The sequence below is a fragment of the Musca autumnalis genome, unplaced genomic scaffold (assembly GCF_047663935.1).
Source record: "Musca autumnalis isolate F117 unplaced genomic scaffold, ASM4766393v1 scaffold_3, whole genome shotgun sequence".
Lineage (NCBI taxonomy): Eukaryota > Metazoa > Arthropoda > Insecta > Diptera > Muscidae > Musca > Musca autumnalis.
Window position 1 is genome coordinate 46,377,134 of NW_027411866.1, and position 19,896 is coordinate 46,397,029.

General features: G+C 34.4%; 1 protein-coding gene across 17 annotated transcripts in view; it reads left to right on the forward strand.

The window, feature by feature from the left end:
- The window catches only part of LOC141397778 (uncharacterized protein CG43867), a 664,656-nt gene that overhangs the window by 584,933 nt on the left and 59,827 nt on the right, over window positions 1-19,896 (forward strand). For 3 of the 17 annotated variants that reach the window (XM_073974492.1, XM_073974495.1, XM_073974493.1), the window contains exon 2: window positions 187-537. The exons of the other annotated variants lie outside the window; for them this stretch is intronic. The gene's annotated coding sequence lies outside the window, so the exon portion shown is untranslated. The remainder of the gene's footprint in view (window positions 1-186; window positions 538-19,896) is intronic. 17 annotated transcript variants of the gene reach the window in all.

Below are 19,896 nucleotides of genomic sequence, written 5' to 3' on the forward strand. Positions count from 1 at the left end.
TCTGGTAAAACAATAAAATGCAAAGGGCAACCTAGTTTGAATTTGTCTCTGTCGTTCTTTATTCTTTTACCAGAAATGCCAAGCCTGAAAGAAGCAAGCAAGAAAAATTCATTGGGTTCTGCCCTTTTGAGCTTTTAATTGTTTAAATATGCAGTTGCCTAATTAAAACATTTAATTCTCTTTTAGATCTTTAAATTATTGAACACCACTAAAGTGATAATAATAACATTTATACCGAACGCCACATATTTAATAACATCAATGTTTAGAACAGACATATTGAAAAATTAAACCAAATAAACTTTTTAAGTGTTTCAAGAGTTCTCATAAATTTTAATAACTACACCAACAAATAAACATTACTGTTTATAAACATTTATGAAAAAAAAAGGAAAAACAAACACGCGTCTGCACTTGAACATAAAATTTCAATTTGAAAAACGAACTTTTTTATTCAAATCACAACAGCAACAACAAAAATGGAATTTATATATTTTACCACCTGCACCATGAAGAGCAAGAACATTTATTCACCATGTACGTATATAATTTGAGTATTTTTATGTATTTTCCAATTAAGTGGCAATTAACTAATAATATTCTTAATTTACATGAAATTGAATAGACAGGGGGAGAGGAAATGAAAATTAACAAATTATTTAAATTATTGCAATTAAAAAATAAACAAACTAATTGAAATTTGGTAAACCGTTGTTATTTGGAAGGTCATCGGAGGAAACGGAAATACGAAACATGTTAAACTGTTACAACAATATGCTAATTGGAATGGCCACACAGCGCGTTGAAGTGGTTGCCTGCACTATTACAGTTAAGTCGCATTTACATCTAAACGGGTTTAATTAAAAAAAACGTCAATTCCATTGAATTTCTGTCAAACAAATGTCGCATTTGCCCCAACTACTCATTTTAGGTTCCAATGTAAATTATGGTTTAAATCTCAAAGTTTAAAATTGTGTACTAAAAACTCAGACGCAGAGATAAATATTTACCACGTCATTCTTATTTGGAATGAACAATGTTGACAGTAACTATATAGAGGTTTCCATAACTATTATTCTTTCAAAATATGGGTTCTGCGATCATACTTTGGACTTGGGACTATTGCTCTACAATAAAGAAATCTGAATTCAAAATATAAAAATCAATAGTTATAAATCTCAAAATATAGATATGTAGCTTTAAAATATTCTGAATAAAATCAGAGTAATGGACTGCATGACTATAGAAATGATAATATACTCTGTCACCTTAATGTGCTTTCTCAAATCTCTTCTCTAAAAAAAGTTACTTTGCATCTCCATTTTTTCATATTGCAAATTCCAATTATTTGGTATTATATCTGTGCCATCTTTTTCTTGCATATCATGACATGTGAATGTATCTTCTCCTCCATCCTTTTACATTGCTAAACCTTTCACATTTCAATGTCAATTTGTTTGTTCAAAGTTTCGTATTACATTTACATGATTTTCACATTGTCGTCTTCTTTGATATTCCTACAAAATTCCAGACACTCAGTTTTTTTTTCTTTTTCTTCTTAACCGCACATAATGCGGTTGACATATTGGCAAATTGTATGCAACATTGTTGCAGCATATTATGTCAATGCCTTATGATGCTGATATCGAATGTGACAAACGAAAAAAAAAAAAAAAACTAGAGAAAAGATTAACATGGCAACACCGATAAGTGTCAATATTTGAAGTTTGTTTGTTAGCGGATTTGATAGTTTCTTTTTTGGATGTTGGAAAGGAAAAAAGTAATTTTGAGAGGATTTTAAGTGTAATATGCCGGAAAATGAAAATGTCCAAAGGATTTAAAAAAAATAAGCAAAAACAATTCAAGGTTCAAGTCAAAATATTGCAATGTAAAGCGCTCGGCACATACGGTGCGTTGAGCGTTGCGGTACAACAACCACATGACAAAAGTGAAGCCAAGTTTTTTTTAAAAAACAACAATATGGTTGACGCATTAAAGTTAAACATAATTTAACTGTTTTGGGACAACGCGTGTCCCAACGTGTCACTAAACGGACCGTATATGCCGAGGGCTTTAAGCCCGTTGTCCCAAAACAGTTAAATTATGTTTAACTTTAATGCGCCAGCCATGTTGTTGTTTTTCAAAAAACTTGGCATCACTTACACATTTTTCATGTGGTTGTTGTAGCGCGACGCACAACGCACCGTATGTGCCGAGCGCTTAAAGCCTTTAATGCGTCAGCCATATTGTTGTTTTTCAAAAAACTTGGCATCACTTACACATTTTTCATGTGGTTGTTGTAGCGCGACGCTCAACGCACCGTATGTGCCGAGCGCTTAAGAGAAACGGCCTCGGCATATACGGTCCGTTGAGTGACACGTTGGGACACGCGTTGTCCCAAAAAAAGTTAAATTATGTTTAACTCTAATGGGCGGGGCCTTACGTCCGCTGCACATACGGCGCTTTGAGCGTTGCGTTACAACCACATGAAAACTTCAAGAACAAACTTGGCATCACTTACACATTTTCCATGTGGTTGTTGTTTTCAACGCGCAACGCGTCGCACAACGCACCGTATGTATTTGGCCCATTAATGCGGCCGCTATATTTTTGTTTTTCAAAAAAACTTGGCATCACTTCCACTTTTTGCATGTGGTTGTTGTAACGCGACACTAAACGCACCTAATGTGCCGAGGCCTTGAAGATTCTATTATCAAGCAAAGCAAGTATATTCAGATCTTCGCTTAATTTTCTGCTTCGCGTCAATTATTTCTGGTAAAAGAATAAAAGGCAAAGGATAGTCTAGTTTGAAGCGAAGCAAGCAAGAAAAATCCATTTGGCCTTTACGGTTTATAAAAACCTCGGTAAATAAGAAGCATGGTATTCCTGCTTGAGTCATAAAAGAATAAGAACGAGATAGGTTACCGATTCGCTTTTAGTCTTTTACTAGAGATAACATAAGCAAGAAAGCCAGCCCCTTATGTTCCGACCTTTAGGCCGTCATCAGACCATCTTCTTTTTCATATGTATGACATCAGCTGTTCTGTATATTAGTATATCCAAAGTGACAAGCGGCTGGCTTTCTTGCTTATGGGTATGGTATTCCCAATTATGTTATTTCTATTAAGAGAATAAAGAACGTCACAACCAAATTCGAACTAGGTAGCCCTTTGTCTTTTACTCTTTTACCAGAAATAACTTAATCACTTAACTTAAAAATCATATCAAATTATTTTTTGTGTACAATTTAAGATAACAAAATAATTTGATTATTTTTTTTGCAGAGTGTCTTCTCTTGGTCATCAATCTCAAACTCATATAACTTGACATCCCTTTCATTCCCATTCCCCTCTTAATAAACCATCTAGATTTAATAAAAAAAAACTACAGACAATTAAAGTTGTTAGCAAACTTGGAACGTATCCGTCATTTTGGAAAAACATTTTTAATATTCCACAGTAAAAGTTTTGTTACATGGTTCCCTTATACCTACCTTCTCGTTACATATTGGATTTTCAAATTGTTACAGTTCATTGATCTTAAAAGTTTTCCCTTTTAAAAAACATGAAGGATTTGAAAATAAGTTGCATTTGAAGGAAGGCACAGTGGGTGAAAATAAATTCCTAACAATATTTTGAGTATTCAGCATTTTATTATTTCAGAAAGTATAAGTGGCCGACCATGAGTATACTTATACTCATGGTATAAGTAAAGAAGTAGATCTAAATGAAAATAATCTATAGAGCCCTGGTTTTTCCTGAATTCCTAAAACTTCAAAATTACTAAAAACAAAAGCAACAAATTTTCTAAAAAAATCGAAAATTGAATGAAGTGTCATGGTTTCTCCATGGTTTCTGTAACTCTTATCTTTAAAATTTATTTTGTTTTTGTAACAAATACAAAACAAACAAATGAAATTGGTGTAAAATAAACAATGAGTAAAGTTGTTAAAAAGTTACTGACAGCCTGTTTCACTATGCCGAACGAAAATGAAAACGAAAGAAAAACAACTAAACTCGTGTATGATTTCCAACTTTTGTAGTTGTTTTAAAGCAAACACAAAGTCAATATTGCTATGAAGACCAAAGTTTAGTTGTCTTTCGTTCGCAATCATTTTCTTTCGGCATAGAGAAACAGGCCTTGAATATGGGGGCTGGTCTGGAGAATGAGGTTTTGTTCTCCCACTATGGTATGTGTTTAGGATCCACTGGCGCAGTCATCCCGGATCCGCGATGGTCGGGGTATCAAAATGTTAGTTAAGGCCATTGTGTCATGTTATCTCGACTTTTCCTCCACTGTTTAAAACTTCCCTTTTCCATCCATTGTAATACTTTTGCTTAAGTGCCAACGCTCCTTAAAAATCTGTCCTATTGTTGTGATAGCTTTCATATTTTTTCAGCGTTTTTATGCTCTGCCACCTCTTTTTTCAACAATTTTAAAACAATGTCATATTGTTTTAGCATTAAGCGCCTGTTATTTGTCAAGTAAAACACACACAACGTACACCAACGTTCATTTGACACTTTAAATGTAAGACAGAAAATAAAACAGGATTGGTTTACATGCAATACCAGCTCCAAGAAGGATAGAGGAGTTGGGAGAGATTGTTTATGTTTCAAACTCCCTACCGTGGTGTAAACGTTTCTTAGGACTCTGTCTAGCAACGACACCATAATGTAAACATTTTTAAATTTTATTATGAATGGGGTGAAAGAATCCAAGTGTTGTCGCCAATGTTAGACACAAGCAATGGGAGAAGTAGGAAGAAACAAAGTTATGACAAAATGTGCATTCAAGTGTAAATTAAACATGACGCGACTCCAAAAGGCACTTTACTGCTTGCATAAGCCGTGGAGGTAGTCAGTAACAGATGACACGGAAAGGCAGATGTAATACAGTAACGTTGTATGCCATTTAATGGAATATGAATATAGAATATATTTAGCATAAGAATCCCCTTATAGTAAATCTGAGATTAGAGACATTCAAATTCAACGGCGTTCATTTGAAGTAAATGATGGCCAATTCGGAATAAAGGCCTCGGAAAATACGGTCGTTGAATGTCGAGTTACAACAACCACATGAAAACTTCAAGATCAAACTTGGCATCACTTAAAAATTGTTCATGTGGTTGTTGTTTTCAACGTCACGCAACGGATCGTATGTGCCTAGGCCTTAAGAGCGCGTTACTTCAGTTGCTCAAAGTCAGCCCAAACGTTAAAATTTGTTCACAATAACGCATCACTGCTTGCTTGTTTACGTTTAGTATGTGATATTATTCACAATAATTAATTTTGACAACTAGAATGATAACACTGTGACACAAAATGGAACTCAAAGTCTGGGGGGTGGAAAATTTCTTTTGAATATGAAAGCACTTGATGAGTATACTAAGAACCCAAAAGGAAATTTTCGCCATAGGTCAAGTTTCTGAGATATCGCGCGATGAAGTTTTTGATTTTTTCCCTATAATACTTGGTAAAATAGCTCCATATCTCTATTTGGCGTTGTTGTAGCTTCATTTTGAGGTGACATGTCTTCAGTCAAATCGATTGGCGAATCTTTTTGTAGAACATTTCATTCTTCTAACTCAATGCCTTCCATGTCCTTTTCGTCCTTTATTTCTTGAACCGTAGTGAAAGTACCACAAGATGGGATTTTTCAGCATCCAAATATTCTACAAAAATGTTGATCAGAAGATTTTAGCTACGGTTCTCTTTGACAGCTAATCGATTCTGTCACATTTTCATTGTCCTTTTTGACATTTAATCGGTTTTGGTTCAGAAATAAACTATGTTTTGTTTTTCTGTATATTCGTCATTGGGTATTTATTGGTATGTAGACATAACAGTTGGTTATTGCTTATGTAGACATCAGGGGTGCTTCTGAAATATTTACCACAAATAGCTCTTGTAATGGTGAACACGTTAATAACAAATTTTCTTGGAGGATAGATCCGGTTATCTCAATTTTTGATCCGGATATTCCGACATTAAAACGGATTTTTGAACCGGTTTTAAGTATCCGATTGAACTTATATGACTACCGCTAAAAAGCTTATAGAATTGTCAATCAAATTAAATTAATTTCTTTCTGAAAACTTTGTTAGTTGCAGTTCTAGAACAAAAAAACCGATTTCTTAAAACCGTTTTTAAGGAAAAATATCAGTACGCGCAAATATGGAGATCAAAGGCTGGGGGGCTAACAATTCCTTTTGGCGATGAAAGTCGATGAAGATAATAATACGAACGCGGAAGGACAGTTACGCCGTAGGTCAAACTTCTGAGTTATAGCGAAATGAATTCGTTCTTGACAAACTATACATACTTACATGACAAAAAAACAAGCGAAATTTGATCGCGTCATAACTCTGTAGTTTGACCTACGGCGTAACTGTCCTTCCGCGTTCGTATTATTATCTACCTTAAAGCGTTTATCAATTGCAAAAATAATCACAAACTTGCCTTAAAACATCGAAATTTTTTTCTAAACCAATCCTATTTCTTTCCTATCAACGAAAATCATGACCCTAGCAACGTTACTCAATTCAACTCTGTTTTCTTTCTTTAAAATCCCCTTGCGCATAGTAAATGAAAGTTTCCGGTTTCAGTTGTTCGTCTTCCCCCTTATACTAGTATTTCTCAATTTGTATGAATGAATGCCAAGGAACTGTTGAAATGAAACCAAGACAGTAAAGAGCGTAATAAGTATAAGCGGCTTTAAAAACAAAAAGTTATTAAAATTAATACGACTCTTTATGCTACTTAAGCAGCCACCCACCCATTTCCCCTCATTTAAGTGAGTTCAATGTCAAAACGTTATATTGTTACCCGGGCAACTAACCACACATTCACACAATGTCTGACAAGGGAGCAATGAATCTTGTTCTGTGAACAAACGCACACGGAGAGAACTCTTTCTTTAGCCATAGAGGCGGCCACTGTCTTCGGCATTAATATTTTGTTTTGGTATCTTCTTTTACTCTGTTGTGTGCATGTTATGAAGTTTTAAATTTCTTTGTCAAAAAAAATAATCAAGGGTATTCTCCATAGTTACCGTTAACATTCAATGGCTGCACTTCATAATCTTTTTTTTGGAAACGTGCTTTATTTTTTAACAACGCCAATTAAGCATAACGAGAATATGTTTTGAGTGTTGCTTTCGGATTTCTTTTTTGTCATTTTCATTGTTCTTAAGCCTTAATTGCTTGATTTCTCTGTACTTCGAAAATCTTCAATGACGATAAAGTTTACATGCTTTCGTATCCCAGTAAATGATTACTAACAAAATACCTAGCTGATAAAAAAATACAGGCATTTCAATATCAATAGTGACTTGGTTAAGTCGCCCAAAATCGGCGGTTTTCAAAAAAGAAACAAAAACATTACATAAATGGGTAAATGAGAACAGTTTTTCTTTCATAAAATTTTCATTCGCACTCTTTAGTACAAGAATAAAAAAAACTCCAGAAAATACATTACTATTACGAATATAATGGTATAAGTGTTACAACTGCTAAATTAGAGCCCAAATTTGTACAAACTTTTACAAAATCCTGTTCGATAACAAACTTTTTCAGTTAAAGAGAAATAAGAAGTAGTTGCAAGAACTTACAAGTAATTTTTGCTTGCGAAGATATCGAACAGGCCTAATATCATCATGGATTTGAACCAATACATCAACCTAGAGTACCCTAATATAAACCAGCTGTTTAATACTAAGCATACGCCATGTTTATATTAAAGATTTTTGCCGTGTTATACCCCGTTTGAACATAACCGGATTCAATAAACTCACTGGGTTTCAAATGTCAATTCCATAGCGCAACGTCAAATAAATCTTCATAAGCAAGGTTAACCCGGCAAAAAGCTCTGATGCAAACCCCGTTTTAGCCTCCTTTATGAGGATTTTTTATGCGGAATGGATTTTGCAATTTAAATCGACTGGGTTTACTTAATCCAGTTATATGTAAACATACTGTAACAGTATATGCCACTTAGATATGAGTTCATTATCTGGATTTATTTGCTAAATCCCTTTATAATCAGCCTGATACACGATTCATAATTAAATCCGCGAATGGACTGAATTCAAGTGAGTTTTTGGATTATATTATAGATCATATTTATACACTGTTCATTAGGTCTGTTCGATAACTTCGCCAGTAAAAAGTACTTGCAAGTACTTTTCAGTTCTCCTTTACTGAACAAGTTTGTTATCGAACAAACTTGTGGGTTATCGACAGACCTATTGTTTTTGAAGGAAATGATGTCGCTGCTTATAGGGATCTCCAAACAGCTGATAGTCAAATGCAACATGCATTGAAATCTCGACTCTACTTTGTATGAATTCACACGTACAAATTTTTCGATAAAGTAAATTGAGTATTAGTGTGAGAGCGGGGAGGAAAAAGCGCTTTCATCCCGCTCTCTCCCAAAAACTCAATTTACTTTACAGAAAAATTTGTTCGTACGACTTCCTGTTTCCTTTCTGGGAATTGACAGATATTCCATTGAGTTAATAATTTAAATGAAACTTTTTACTAAAACCAATTTGATGTAAATGCGCTATTTTTATACCCTCCACCATATAAAACCCTATATAGTATATATATTCTTGATCAGAGTAAAATTCTAAGTCGATATAACCATGTCCGTCTGTCCGTCCGTCTGTTGAAATCAAGATACAGCTCGCATTTTTAAGATAGAGCTTTGTAATTTGGTATAGAAGTTTCTATTACTCATAGGATGTTTGGTATTGTAAATGCGCTATATCGGTCCACGTTTTGATATAGCCCCCATATAACGGTACCACCCGATTTTCGGTATTTTAAAGGTTTTAGCTTCATTATCACACCGGCATGACTGAAATTTGGTACTTAGTATCCGTTGGGGGTATATAACTTTGCCACAGAATTTTGTCGGGGTATGTCCACGCCTCAATATTCCACCGAAATGGCTGAAATTTGGTATTTAGTCTTCGCTGGAGGTATAAACCTTTCCCCTTGAATTTTGTCGGTATAGGCCTACGCCTTCATTTAGCCCCAATAGAACGGTACCTCCCGATTTTCGATATTTTGAAGGTTGTGGTCTCCATATTTCACTTAAATCGTTGAAATTTGGTATTTAGTCTTCATTTGGGGTATAAAACTATCCCCCAGAATTGGTATGGGGCCACGCCCCCATAGAACGGTACATCCCGATTTTCGGTATTTTGAAGGTTGTGGCCTCAATATTCCACCGAAATGGCTGAAATTTGGTATTTAGTGTTCGGTGCAGGTATTTAGCTTTCCCCTCTTATTTCGTCCTTATAGGTCCACGCCTTCATATAGCCACCATTGTCCACGCCATAATATAGCCCCCATAGAACGGTACATCCAGATTTTTGGTATTTTGAAGGTTACGGCAACAATAATCCATCGAAGTGGCTGAAATTTGGTGTTCGGTGGGGGTATTTAACTATTCCCTCTAATTTTGTTGGTATAGGTCCACGCCTTCATATAGCCCCCGTTGAACGGTGCCTCCTGATTTTCGGTATTTTGAAGGTTGTTGCCTCAATATTCCACCGAACTGGCTGAAATTCGGTGTTTTGTCTTTATTTGGAGTACAAAACTTTCCATATGAAATTTGTAGGTTATAAAATATTACAGAAAAAATTGTATACCTCTTGACTTTTGGTATTTTTTAGTTTTAGCCACATTATCTTACCGAAATTGCTGAAATTTGGTATTTAGTCTTGTTCATAAACGAAAGGAAACTAATTGTTCCATTTTACTTCAATACAACTCGTGGTGGAGGGAATAACAAGTTCGTCCAGGCCGAACTTAACGCTGTTCTTACTTGTTCGGAAATAAATAATACATTAGCTGTCATTATCAAGTTAACACGAGTATATACTTTTGACAAATATTTGTGATAGCTTAGTAAACGCTTTTAATATGCTGAAGTGCAACTGCGAATTTAAACTGGCTCAAATTAAACAAAAACTTTTCACTTAACATCCTTTTCAAAACTCCCTCTTAATAAATTAAATTTTAAACTTAAATTGTCCTTTGTTCCTCTTTTACCCAACATTATCTAAGGATAATTAATTTCCAAACGACCATAAAATAACACATTGTCATAGTCAGACCGCAAAATGCCGGCAAATCTTGTGGTGAAGCCAGAAAAGCATAATTCCTTTACAGGTAATGTCCGTCCTGGCACAGAAGCTGCATGTGTCTCACTTTAACTAGCTGTCATCATTTAATTAGAGCTCCAAGCAGGAGTGCCGCAACAAAGACGAGGCAGAGTTTAAAGGAATATTTTCATTAATTTTCATTGTAAAAACTGCTCAGCTCAAGTAAATGTTGGTGACAGTGGATTAATTAAACATGCTATCAACAGAAAGTACAGAGCCTAGTCTATTCTATCCACATTGCAAGAGAACAAGAGAATATGTTGGAAAAAGTTTGTGTGTGAGAATTATCCTTTATTATCCTCATGCATTTAAATGGCGAACCAACGGATGTGGGTATATTTAAACAGAATGGAAAAGCAAAAAAGAGGTGACAACTTTTGGGTTGGGCAGGCAGGCCACTAAATAAACAGCAATGAAGCGACAGAAGAGACATTATCAGAATGTTTTGTAGGATTGGATGCTGCTCTACTCTGGTTTAACATGTGTGGGTGTAAGAGCATTTTTTCAGTGCTTGATGCTAATCCAAACAATGCAAGAAATGACAACATATGAGACCTCTTCAGTGCTAAAGTCAAGTATTTTCTGCTTGACTAAGAAGCTATTGCCGGCATTATATAGCTGCTCCCCAACCCCAACAAACTCCGGCATCATTACAATTCTCTAAACATTGGTTACATTCATAATTCGAAAGCAAGTAAGGTATGAATGGGGTTAGAATCGTCAGACTCCATATCCGTCTCCCTCCTTCTGAATGGGTTCTGCTGGCTTAGTCAATAGTAGCAGCTGTTGTTTTGGCCATAAAAGGGGAGTTCCTGTTAAGCAAAGCGGATTGCAAACAGCATCCCGCACAACACACACAGAAGTTAATTAAAGGGAAACAGTTCAAGGCATTAAAGAGCTTCTAAATAAACAAACGGACAACAGGGAAATTGTCAGTCAGACAACTGAAGCCTCATCTCATTTCATTTGGAAGTTACGGTCTTCTAAATTAATTGGAAACTACGTTTTAATTTCAAAACAAAGTTATTCACTAAACTCCTCGGAAATGAAAACAAACTTTTTCAATAGCCCCACAAGTTGAGAAAACAGTTATTTGCTTTTAATTAAGAGACAACATATCAACAATTTTTTTAATGAGTTTGGGTTTTAAAGGATATTAAATAGCTTAGGGTAGTCAGTGCAAAAAAACAACAAAGGAGAAAACTTTAATCGATTAGACAATGATGAGAATAATGCCATGGGATGGAATGAGATATCAAAGTAAATACCGCTGAGAAAGAAACCAAACAAATAAACAAGTTTTAAATTGACAGCATAAAGGAAATTACAAAGGGGAGAAATGATGAATGACTGCGGAAGATTAATTGAGGGAAAATGTATGCTTTTAATGTCCCTGAAGATAATCAAATACGATTTTAGAAAGCACTGAAGTCACATCTTTAATTGAAATTCTAAAAAGAAATTCCAAGGAAATGCAAATAAAGTATTCCGACCAAAAAGCTAAAGGCCCCGGCACATAGGTCCGTTGAGTGCCGCGCTACAACAGCCACATGGAAACTTCAAGAAAAAAACTCGGCAGCACTTACCCTTTTTTCTTGTGGTTGTTGTTTTTAACGCGTGACGCGTCCCACAACTGACCGTGTGTGCCGGGACCTTTAATCCAGTAAAGCGGGGTACACACCATCAGCTTTGACTGTCGATTTTTCGGAAGAATTGATTGCCGATATTTGAGCAAAAATCAACAGTCTAAAGAGACTTATATATTTAACATAACGGTATTTTCTTAATCTTTTTCCTTAAGTGTAAGCAGTATTCGTTGTTATAAAGTACAGCTGATCAAGTCAGCTGGTCAACGAGCTGATGATTGGAATCTATAGGGATCTAGAAGTGTGTATATTGAAGAAATCGATAGCATCACACTATAATCTCTTAACCCACATAAAGCCACTGGTCGTTTAAACGCCACACAAAATGGTTCCAAAAAGTGACGTAAACTCTAATTTTTTCGCAATTGCCCTTAAACTCATGTTATTCAAAAAAAGTATTTTTTGTAATTTTCGACTTTTGATGAAAAATTTAAAAATGCGTTAAACGTTTAATCATAAATTTTAAATTCATATAAAGTCAGGGATTTGTTAGGAATATAGTAAGAGTATTTTCTCAATCAAAAACCAGGGGATTGACATATGAGAATACACCTATATTACCCTCTAAAGTTTTTGGGACTTTTAAAAGACGGCCCGATTGCAGGAAAACTATACGTTTTAGAGAAAAAGTTATTTGTTAAAAATGCTCAAAAATATCAATTTCTTATACAATTCTAAGTTTCCTCACAAACAAAATTTCGGCGCTAAGAGGATTAAGCGAGGTACATACTGTGGTGTTATCGATTTATTCGATACATACATTTCTAGATCCCTATAAATCTCAATCATCAGCTTGTTGACCAGCCGTTATGATCTGCTGATTTGATCAGCTGTACTTTATAACAACAAATGCAAATAACAACAAATGTAAAACTAAAAACGCGATTTTTCGGTCTGGCGATTATTTCATTTGTATTAAATCTCGACTTTTCATAACCGCAGAAAAGCGATTATTCGTCGATTTTCGAGTTTTCTTTTGAAACTGTAAAGCCGCCAAAACCGCCAAGTCAACAGTCTATGGGCAAACTCGAAAATCTATCACAAGACAATCGATTATGCGATTTTCCCTCCAGACAAAAGTCGACTACAATTTGTAGTCTTTTGATTGCAAAAAGTCGACTAATCTATTTATCGAAAGTCCACTTACATATCCCTATTTGGACATTTTTTAGTGCTATAGGTCCTTATTAATTGCATTTATCCTGCACTCACTATAAAAGGTTTATATTCGAAAAAGCCCATTGAGGCCAAAATACGAAAAAGAAAATAGAGCTGGTTAGTCCTAATTTACACTAACACCTAAAACAATTTTTTGACAGATATTCAATAAAATTTACAACTTAAATGACACATTTTGTTTATTGATGTAAATGCGATATTAGGGTATAATATAATTGTTCCACAAACATCCCAGATGGGACAAGGGAGACTTCTCTCATATCAATGAGTGCACCCCGATTCATATTAGCTCAATGATATGGGACCTACTGTTTATCGCCGAGTCCGAACGGCGTGTCTTAAGACACCACTTGTAGAGAAGTTTTACATGGCTGAAATACTCAGGAAATGTCGCCAACATTACTGAGGTGTATTTTGCCACAGTTGAAAATTGTTTGATGTTGCTTGGCTGGGGAATCGAAACCACGACCTTCAGCGTGCAAGGCGGGTGTGCATACCATTGCGCCACGGTGGCACCCTATTATTATGATATTTGGGTATATATATTATGATATTAGGGTATATATTTGGTTATAGTACGTTTAGATTTAAATCTCCACTAGATTTCATATAACTCAAACAAAACTTACTCGTATTAATAAATCCACTCGATTTTATTTTACGTATACGCCATGCAGCTGACATTTGAAATCTTGTGGATTTCGGAAATCTAAACGTACTATTAGAGTGGGTTATACATACTCAGATGATTAGTGCATTTTCGGCATTCTTTCGGAAACATGTTCTTACCCTTCCTAAATGTCTGGGCAAACCACTACCCACAAGGAAAACGCCTACTGTGGTTAGACACATATGTTTGATGATTAATGCTATATCAAAGACTAGAGTACAATTCAAACAAAGAATGTAAACACCCTCTAACACTTATACGCCCCCCTAAGCAGACGAAATATATTTTATGGTCCACAACAGACTTAAATTGATAATTTATCCCTAAACCAGGGGCTAAGTATGGAGAAAACCTATTATACGTACAATACGATAAAGGACATATACAAATGTAAGCACACATTTACACATAAAACACTTGAAGAAATGTGAACATTAGGGTTATAACTTTTTGCACTTTTTTGCAAATATCAAAAATACCACCACATAGCCGTGTAGAGCATGGAAAACTATTATGAAGTACGGCGTCAATTTTTCTCTATCGCGAAAAAAGTTTCCGCACCAAATGCATTGAAGTTCAGTAATGCATTTTTTAATTTTAGCTGTTATGACAACATATTTGCTTTTAATTAAAATTTTTATTTTTTTGTAATCTAATTTAAAATCATTATCAAAGCGTTCTGGACCAATTTGTTCTCAAATCGCGCCATTTCGGGGCATTTTAGGACTTTTTGACACTATTGCAATTTTTGTTTTTTCTTTATAAACTCGCGAATTTTATGTCTATATTTATTGTACCTATTGCACAAGAGAATATGGTGTCATTTGCAACAAATTCGCGAAAGTTACAGACAGTTTTTAATGATTTTGAATGTGAGAATTGTATTTTTTTCTATGAATATTTATTCAAACAAAGCAAATTTAAAATTATAAGTAGAAAAAATATCAAAAGGGTTTTAGTAATTGCAGTAGGCGCGGAAACTTTTTTCACCGAATCGATCTTAGAAACGCGTTTTCATTATTAGGACAAAATTCCCCACGTGGTACTGGTGTTGTATTTTTGTAAAAATCATATACGATTCTCACAGGCAAAGTCAACAAAAACAGCCTGTAACTTTCGCGACTTCGTTGCAAATGACCCCATATTCTTCTGTCCGGTAGGTACAAAATATATAAACATAAAATTCACGAGTTTATAAAGAAAAAACAAAAATTGCAATAGTATCAAAAGTTCCTAATATGCTCCGAAATGGCGCGATTTGGGAACAAATTGGTCCAGAAGGCTTTGTTAATGATTTTAAATTAGATTACAAAAAAATAAAAATTTTAATTAAAAGCAAATATGTTGTCATAACAGCTAAAATTAAAAAATGCATTACTGAACTTCAATGCATTTGGTGCGGAAACTTTTTTCGCGATAGAGAAAAATTGACGCCGTATTTCATAATAGTTTTCCATGCTCTACACGGCTATGTGGTGGTATTTTTTTGGTTATAGCCCTAGTGAACATATGTACGTACGTACGTACATATGTACGTATAGTTAAGTAGATGATTCACACACAATAACCACCAAATGTTTCTAAAGTACCAACTATAGAAAAATAAATACAAAAGAAGGAAAAACCCGCGGGTTAGACTAGTAAAATAAATATGGTAACATATTATATATCTTTTATGACCGGAACAATGGACACAAACACGTTTTCAAGCTAAATCACAAAAGCAAACATATTCAGCTTCTTCTTTTTACACTACCTCTAACATATATCTACTTAGTTGAATGTATGCTTGGCAGAATGTATTTATTTTTTTCCAATTTTCACTGATGGCTTAAAGGTACAATAAAAATGTCAAAAAAGGATCTATCTTCTTGTCCCATGGACAACACTTTATTCTTCTACTTCTTTTTGGGGCTTTTGTAAAGAAAACCATCTTAACAAATAATGGCAGTAGTTGGAAAATGACAAATTTAATGGTTCAAAAGGAATTTTCTATAAGCTTATATTACAAATAATTTATAACAAATTGAAGATTGGTTTGATGTCTGTCTATTCTCCAGTTGAGAGTTGTGACAAGATGAAACCAAATAATGGAAATTTAAATTTCACTCAATGTCTCCAGAGAATTGCTTTGAAATTTTGTTTTACCCAAACCTTTTTTATTGTTTTATAATAAATTATCGATTAAGAAAGGGTAAAGAAAAGGGCAAAGAACCCTTGATGTCATTCAACACCTAAAAGTATACCCCACATAAATAAATTTACTAAATTATTCTTTATTTCAACATCGAAAGGCAAAATATGTATTAAGTTTTATTAGAAACAGTGGAGAGCAAATTTTCATTATATCCTTATTTAAATTTATTGTGACCCTTTTATGGCATACATACATATATTTAGGCTGTTATTTGCCCCCCCAATTTAAGCTATAATTTTAGGGTTGTTTTATATTATAAAAATAGTATTTGCATTGTAGAAAAGATGTCCTTATAAAACAAAATATAATGTTTAAACTTAGAAGAAATCTTTAAAATATATTAAGTTCGTTTTCACCGGGTTTGAGATCATTTAAAATAATCGCCAGCTGGTGTTTCCTTACATATTTACACGTATTAACTTACACATCCACAATAATTTTAAAATTTAGAAAAAAGGAATTTCACAGCCCAAAGTTCGCCTATTAGCATGTCTCGAAAAAAACACCATCAACTTGGAAAAAAAGTTCGAAATATGGAAGGTGACAAATACAGAAATGTGGCATCATTACAATTCTCTAAACATTGGTTACACTTATAATTCCAAAGCAAGTAAGGTATGGATGGGTCAGCCTCAGTATCCGTATCCATTGTTCTGTCATTGAATGGGTTCTGCTTTAGTCAATAGCAGCAGCTGCTGTTTTTCCTGTTAAGCTGAACGGGTTTCAAACAGCACACAGCACACGCAGAAGTTAATTAAAGTGATAAATTCAAGGAACTAAGGAGCTTTTAAATTAATGATCAAATCTTTGAATATATGTAGAAGACAAATACATGGTCTGTTCCAGAACTGCAAGAATCTACTAATTTGTACTATTTTTTTCCGATAATATAAAGGAAAAAATGTTATCGTAGTAAAAAGTTGTAGCTTCTTGCAGGTTCTGGAACAGAGCAACAAGTAGGAATAATACTTAACATACTAGGTCTGTTCGATAACCCAAAAAACTTAAATAAGAGGGTCCGGCTGTAATGCAGTCCATTTTTTGCTCCTTCTGCACGCCTTTTGCTTGAGTGTTTGGAATTAAATTTAAAGACCTTTTCCGGAATGAGTTCTTAATCAGTTTAAGATTTAAGTTTATTGATACTCATACAACAAAGATTACACATGGTATTGGGAAACAAATACATAAATAATGAAACTTAAAACTATAAGGTACTATTTTAATATCCATAATGTGCGAATGTTAACAAATTGAAATAACGTCAGTGTACGTATAAAACGTGATTTTGTAAATGTGCTTGCTCCCGGCACATACAATATCTCGTAGAGCTTTGTCTGCTAGTCTAGATATGGAATATAAATGCCAGCCACAATGAAATATCCCAGAATAAATAAAATTCATTTATTATTTGTCTAAAACGCGATTATTAAGAACTCCATTACATTAAAACAAATTATAAATTGTCCCCATTAAATTCGAGCGCAACTGAGTTTACCTTCTCTACTCTCTATCCCAGCAAAAAGTTTGCATCCATGAATGCAGTTTAATCACTAGTACAAGTGCCGTTGCACTACATCTTTTTCAATGAATTTATTAATGCCTTTTACTAGAGAGCGCTCGGCTAGGAAGCAGTCCATTGTGGAATAATATCACTTCTTTTGATGTAGTGCTTTGGACTGAAGTTAAACGCATTCTGTGGAAATATTCGTGGTATAAAGTATATATGGGGATTTCTGGGTGAAATCGGACACTTTTTCAAAAAGTGGTACTTGATTTACTTTATTTTTTATTTAGTTATTTTATTTTTTTTTTTTGCTATGGGGATGCTGCTCATCTGCAAAATATTTCAGTATATTTTCAGAGTTTTTTTTTACTAACGGTTCCAGAGATACGAAAACCTTCTGGCCTAGGCAACTGGCAGTGTTTTTTGGAAAGTTTGACAGTTTTTAGCCTAACCGTACTCAGGTCAGTTTGGTATATGTCCATTAGGGTTAGTCATTTTTTTTTAGATTCAAAATCTGTGGAAATAGCATATAGGGCAGGCAAAAACAAGCAGAATTGCGTTTTTACTTTTTCGAAATTGTGAAAAAAACGTTCCGCACAAAATGCAATTACTTTAGCTCAAAACCAACATTTTTATTTGAATTTTTTTTGTGATTTTTAAAATTTGATAATATTTTTTTTTAAATAAAATACCGATCATTACAGCTAGTTCGGTTAAAAATTGTAGCTAAAATTCTCAAATTTCTTTCGGAAATTCGTATAAAAACAAAACAGCTTTTTTATTTCATTCGGTATTTTTGCTTTAAAATTTTTGACCCAGTTATCACTGTTTCTTTTGGACATTTTTGCAACTTTTTTTAAACGACATGGCGATGTGAACACAAACTATGAAAACATAATTTAAAACTCAAAACGATATAAATTATGTATTATGACATTACTTCTGTATTGTCAAACTTTTATTAGAGCAACTCGTTTAAAATTTTTAAAACTGGGAAATGAAACCGAGTTGCAAATTTTAAAATCGATGTAGCTTAAAAACTAACTGACAGATTTTTGATCAAATTGCATATTTGATATCGATGCACTAAAACCAACTAAAAAAAATTATTTCCAAGAACAACTATTGCAGAAAAAAATTTCTCAAATTTAAAAATTTAAAAAAAAAGTAAACTAAAAAAGTTTGTTTTTAGCTAAAGTAATTGCATTTTGTGCGGAAGGTTTTTTTACAATTTCGAAAAAGTAAAAACGCAATTCTTACTATTTTTGCCTGCCCTACATGCCATTTCCACAGAATTTTGATATTCGAAAAAAAATGAAAAAATGACTAACCCTAATGTCCATGTGTTGGGTTGTTTACAGTGACTTGAAAAAAATCACTTTACTTAATTTACATTTTTGTCCGATAATTTTTCACAACTTTCGACGTGGATAATCACGACAAGAGTGCATCGATCGAATAAAATCGTTGTATGTATGTCCATAAAGGACCATCCATTCAATTGTGGCCAGACACTCGCCAAAAAATGAAGGTTGATGAGGGTCGCCCAAAATCGGACGTTGTGCCAGAAAAAAACAAATCCGTGCCTGAACGGATAATGCAAGATCGCCATTTTATATACCGTGAGATAGGGCAACGTTGTGCATTTCTTTCAACAACTGACATTTGATATTGCATAAACACCTGGCAGCAAAAATGGATTTTTCTCGTTAGATTCAGCAAAATTGGACAATCGCTCAAAAAAGGCTTTTGTGGATTGGTTCAAAGAAATAGTGCAACAAATCGATCGCGGTGCTTCAAACGACGTTTGTAAGATCGTCACTGACGACGAATATAGGATCTACGCTTCGGAGCCCAAAACAAAGCAAGAATCGGCTGTTTGGGTCTTCGGAAGCGAGCCAAATCCAACAAAAGTTGTTCATGGGAGAAGACTTTCAAAAGCAAATTGTCGCCTGTTTCATCGGGAAAACTGACCGTATGGCGACTATACGGCTTGAGAAATGTAGGACGGTTAATTCTACAATTTGTTTGCCTGAAGTCTCCTGAGAAATTCGAAAAACGATAAAGAGAAGACGACAATGCGAGCTCTCACACATCGGTTGAAACCAGCGCCTGTTTGGGCGAACAAAACGTGGAATTGATTGGTCGTGCGCCGTACAGTCGGGATACTATGACTTCATTTGATTCCAGCACATCAAGAAAAAAAGGTGTGGTCAACGATTTTCGTCGCCAGAAGATGCTGGCATCACAACATCAAAAAATTAAGGAATTCAAACACCACTTTTTGAAAAATTGCGAGCTAGTATAGAGTATAGAGCTAATTCGGTATAGAAGTTTCTATTACTCTTAGTATGTTTGGTATTGAAAATGGGCTATATTGGTCCACGTGCTGATATAGCCCCCCATAGAACTATGCCTCCCGGTTTTCGATATTTAAAAGACTTTAGCCACACACCACTTTAGCCACATTTTTTCACCGCAATGGCTGAAATTTGATTTTTAGTCTTCTTTGGAGTTACAA